This window comes from Lactuca serriola, chromosome 8 (assembly GCF_051521515.1).
Source record: "Lactuca serriola cultivar US96UC23 chromosome 8, Lser_US96UC23_V15, whole genome shotgun sequence".
Lineage (NCBI taxonomy): Eukaryota > Viridiplantae > Streptophyta > Magnoliopsida > Asterales > Asteraceae > Lactuca > Lactuca serriola.
In genome coordinates, this window is record NC_136415.1 from 6495572 (window position 1) to 6501595 (window position 6024).

A 6024-nucleotide genomic window follows, 5' to 3' on the forward strand; every position below is an offset into this window, starting at 1 on the left:
AACTTTTAATTTTTTGACAGTAAAGTCCTAATTCACGTTTTGACAAGAAAGTCCTAAACTTTATTATTTTGACAAAAAATTCCTAATTACCGGCTAACTGGAAAAAAAGAGTAAAAGTATCAAAAATTGTCGATAGTTAGGACTTTCCTATCAAAAAAATAAATTTTAGGACTTTCATATCAAATTGATGGAAAATTGGGACTTTAGTGTGTGTGTGTGTGTGTGTGTATATATATATATATATATATTATTTAATTTGAATTAAGTCCAATAAGCATGAATTGATTCATATTAAAGCATTAGATACAAAGTCCTTATACCAAATTACACTGACAATATACAAAGTCTTTATACACACACTTTGAATTCCAATGGTTGGTGTCTGTTGTCAGCATAGCTCTTCTATCGACTACGTACGGTCTTTAATCGTTCTTTTATTTGAACAATCTTTTCTGTTGTCTCTTGAATGATTTATGAACCAGTGAACAATGTATCCCCAATATGCTTTCTAGCTAGTTGGGTATCTCCAACTTCTGCCCAACATAACAGTGAACGACACTTGCGCTCGTACAAGGCCTCGAATGGAGCTTTATACTAGTGTGATCGTTGTTGTTATATGAGAACTCAACTAGTGGCAAGTGAGTATCCCATGCATTACCGAAGTCTATCACACAAGCGCGAAGCATATATTCCAGAGTTTGTATTGTTCTTTTGCTCTGGCCATCCGTTTGGAAATGGTATACTGTACTCATATCGAGTTTTGTTCCTAGGGACCTTTGCAGTGATTGCCAAAATCTGGAAGCGAATCTGCTATCTCGGTTCGAGATGATAAATATTGGCACGCCGTGTAGTTTGACTATCTCCTTGAGATAGGTCCTGGTGAGTTTTCCATCTTGTCAGTTTCTTTGATGGATAAGAAGTGGGTGGACTTGGTCAAACGGTCAACCACTACGCAGATGGTATCATAACCGCTTGATGTTTTTGGCAGTTTTGTTATGAAGTCCATTGTTATCTGTTCCCACTTCCATTATGGAATCGACGGTTATTGTAGTAGACCCGACGGCTTCTGGTACACTGCCTTGACCTTGTAGTAGGTCAAACACTTACCAACATAGGTGGAAATCTCTTCTTTCAAATTAGGCCACCTATAAAGCTTTTTGAGATTGAGATACATCTTGTCTGATCCGGGATGTATTGAGTATCTCGATTTGTGAGATTCGTTTGAAACCAAATCCCTGACTTTTCCAAATCTTGGAGTCCAAATTCGGTTCATGAAGTATCACATTCCATCTTCTCTAAGGTTGAACTGTTTATCCATGCATCATAGGTTTTCTTCTGCGATTTTCTCAGGTTTAAGTGCTTCTAGCTGAGTATCACGAATTTGGATAGTGAGGTTCGAATGGATGGTTAGGGTTAGCGCCGTTACACGAAGAGGTTTTGCTCGTTCTTTCCTGCTTAAAGCATCTGCTACAACATTTGCTTTACCGGGATGATAATGAATTTTGAATTCGTAATCATTTAGCAATTCGACCCATTTTCGTTGCCTCATATTGAGCTCTTTCTAATCAAAGATGTGTTGAAGGATCTTGTGGTCGTTGAATACAACACACTTTCCAAATCCTCAAGACAAACACTACAGCTCCCAACTCTAGGTCATGGGAAGTGTAGTTCGTCTCGTTTGGCTTCAGTTTTTGGGATGCATATGTAATAACTTTATTCCTTTGCATTAGTACGCATCCTAAACCTTGATGTGAGGCATCACATTATACTACAAAGTCTTCTGTTCCCTCGGGAAGAGTCAAAATTGGTGCACTGCACAACAATTGCTTCAATTTTCGGAAGGCAGACTCTTGACTGTCTCCCCAATCAAACTTTTTATCTTTCTGGTTTAGTGTGGTGAGAGGCTTGGCTATCTTGGAAAAGTTCTCGATGAATCTCCGGTATTAGCCTGCAAACCCTAAGAATTGGCATACTTCGGTTGGTGTTGTTGGTGCTTTCCAATTCTTGACTGCTTCAATCTTCGCGGGATCGACGTGAATCCCTTTACTGCTGACCACATGACCGAGGAAATGAACTTCGTTAATCCATAACTCACATTTAGAAAACTTTTCATAAAGTTTCTCTATTCTTAACAGTTCCAAAATTAAACGCAAGTGATGACCATGTTCTTCCTTGGTTCGTGAGTATATTAATATGTTGTCGATGAATACAATCACGAATTTATCCAAGTAGGGGGGTCCATGAATACGGCTAGTGCATTGGTCAGTTCAAATGGCATAACTAGAAACTCATAGTGACCATATCTAGTTCAGAACGTTGTCTTTGGAATATCTGCTTCTTGAAATTTAAGTCGATGATAGTCGAATTTTAATTCAATCTTTGAGTAGTAACAGGATCCTTGTTGTTGGTCGAACAGGTCATCGATCCTCGGGAGTGGATACCGGTTCTTGATAGTGAGCTTGTTCAACTCTCGATAGTCGATGCACATCCTGAACTATCCATCCTTCTTTTTGACAAATAATACTGGGGATCCCATGGAGAGAAGCTTTGATGGATAAAGCCTTTGTTGAAAAGTTCTTGAAGTTGACTAGATAGTTCTTGCATTTCCGATGAAGCCAGATGATAAGGACATCCTGCCACTGGTGTTGCACTCGGGACTAGGTCAATTCAGAATTCAACATATCTTACTGGATGTACTCCAGGTAGATCTTTTGGAAATACGTCTGGGTCGTCGCACACTTGCGGTATGTCTTTGATTTCCAGACCTTTGTCTTGTGTATCCATCACATGGGCCAAGAAAGCGTAACATCTTTTCTGCAAATACTTCCTTTCCTTCATGAAAGTGATGACTCTTAGGTTCTTCCCTGTCTTGTCTCCGTAAATCACAAGGGCTTCATCATTTGGTAAAGTTAATCGTACAACTTTTTCGTAACATAGAACCTCTGCTCGATGGGTTAATAACCATATTCCATTCCGATGATCACATCTAAACTTCCAATGGTCATGGGCATTAAGTCAACATGGGACACGTGATTATTCAGGGCGAGAAGGCAGTTGTTGAATATTTCTAAGGTGCTTTCTACTTGACCATTGGCTACTTCTACTGTGTAAACTTCATTAAATTTGCATGATTCATGAGCTATCATTTTTCTAAACTTGTGGTAAATAAAGCTTCCATCGGCACCAGTGTCAAATAATATGGAAGCATAAATATTGTTGATAGGAAACGTACCAGTAACTACAGTTGGTTCATGGAGTGCATCTCCCACACCTATCGCAATTCCCTCCCTTTGCCACCCTGATTCTTTAGCTTAGGCGATTCTTTCAAGAAGTGCCCTGGTTGGTTGCACTCAAAGCAGGCCCGACTTCTTCATGTAGCAATAGTTGGGATTGTGTTTTCCGGAGCTTTCCTGCAGAACTTAGCGGTGTGTCCCTTAAAGTTGCATTTGCTACAGATCATTCAATTTCCAACATGATGATAGTTGCACTTGGGACAACGAGGTAGAGTTCCAGAGTAAGGTTTGGCTGGAGAGGGAGTGGTTATGACTGCAGTGTATACTGTTACAGGTTCTGGATTAGGCTTGCGATGCTTGAAGTTCCCTTTCGGCTTTCCATGAAACTGATGGGTTTTGAGCATAGCAAACAACTCTTATGTGTGCATGCAACCTTAATTTATTGGATCTATGTTTTCTCTATTATACATACAAGCATTGAACACAAAACTTAAGACCCTAGAAGGTAAATATAATTTTCAAAATTTTCAAGCCAAAAGGGTTAGAAATCATACCTTGATTTTTATATTATAATAACAATGTATTTCTAGAATATCTTGAACTTTGAGAACAAGTGCCACAAGTGTAACACCTCTAATGGCTCACAAACACACTAAGCAAAGGATGTATGAGAGAAAGGAGGAGAGAGGAAGTAATTTCGGATTCTTCTCTTAGGAAAGCAAGGCCGAAATCTCAAGAGGTTTGGGACTCCTTAAATAGTTGAGGTAGCTTAGAGCCAAAGCTAGGGTTAAGATAAGGAAACCCTAATTGCTTTGCTTAAGGATCAACAAGCCTTAAACCTTCCATAAGGAAGCTTATGGCCGAAAATTCTAGAGCATTTCTATAGGATTTTCATCCAAGCCTCTTAGGAGTGTTCTAGGACTTCTTCCTCAACTATAAAAAATACCAAATAGCCCCTGCACTTTTAATTAATATAATTAATTCCAAATTAATTTCTGATTAAATATTAATTAACAATATGATTTCTAATTAATATATTATTTCCATAATACATTAATACATCATTTATATCAATTTATTATTCTAAATAATAAATTCTTCCTCTTTCTCAATTAATCATCATGTCTAGTTGCTAGTATGAAGGCAACCTAAAAGGATTGTGCTACTATCAATTCAAGTACATACCAATTATAGTTATGGGGGTAGACACCTAATCCAACAGTATCCGACTTGGATAAGTCTAATAACTATAATTGCAAATATAATTTCAAAATTGACATGCAAATTGTAGCTCTCAAAGTTTTTGTCGAACTCTGACCTAGTCAGTTAAGTGTCCTAAGATAGGGGATCATATAATCCTCCGTTCTGCAAGATATCATGTGGACAACCGACATGGAATAGAATCAATCTCATTGTCCAACTGTTTGTTTCCCAATTTCTGATTTGTAATGACAAAGAACTTAATTGAACACATCAATTCATTCCTGACTGGGCCCGACACATAAGTCAACACCAAATCATCGAGGGGCCCAAGATATTGCTTTTCCCGTTAAGGAAAAAAGAACAGATAAACTTTGACTTATATGCTTGCACTATTTACTCATCAAATCATACACAACAATACGTTTTATAACATCAAGTTACTGATGCATTTACGCATTATCAATACACAACCAACTTGTAAACAACAACTCATATATCTCGGTTTAAAGATTATACGATTTTATCGTCTCAAAATTACTTATGATAAATTCCATGAAGTAATTCTTTGAGTGTGGGTTAATCCAATACTTAAATCCCTATTTCAAAAGTACTTGTGAATGTTACAACAAACCATTGCCATGTCTAAACCCTTATACAATCTACAACCCAATTCATGACAGTCTTAATTCACTACTTACTTCCAAAGTATGATCAACTATGGATGTTTTTGAATAATCCAATTATTCAAGAAGTAAAACATGCAAAATGAAACACAATGATAAACAATTGACAAAAGATAGTAAGCAATACTAATAAATAAATATCCATTATTTAATCATCAAATGTCAATTACAATTATTTGCTACAAGTTTCTAAATTACGATCTAATCACTAAAACTAATATCATCCTTCAAACCAATGTTCCTTGCATGTTAAACATGCTTAACCCTACTCAGACCCTTTGTGACGGGATCTGTTGGATTCTCTTCAGATGATACCCTCTTTACGACGAGGTTTCCTTCTTCTACTCCATGTCTGATAAAGTGGTATTTTCTGTCGATATGTCTCGATCTACCATGATCTCTTGGTTCCTTAGTCCAGGCAACCGCTCCTTCACTATCGTAGAAAATATTCATTGTCTCCTTTATGGTTGGCACTACTCCAAGGTCTCCGATGAAGTTTTTCAACCATATAGCCTCCTTTGTTGTTTCGTTTGCCACAATGTACTCTGATTCACAGGTAGAATCAGCCACCGTCTCCTGCTTGGAACTTTTCCAATCCACAACTCCTCCATTAAGGGTAAACACCCAGCCAGATCGAGAACGGAAGTTGTCTTTGTCTATTTGAAAGATAACATTACTATACCCAGTAACTCTTAAGTCATCACTGCCACCAAGCACAACTTCACAAGGACCCAGTGCTTGGTCCTTCGCAGATACTTAAGAATGTTCTTGACCACCATCCAATGAGCTTTACCTGGATTTCCCTGATATCGACTAACCATGCTCAAAGCAAAATCCACGTTAAGGAGAGTACATGTCGTAGCATACATGATCGTTCCAACGGCGGAAGCATATGGAACTCGACT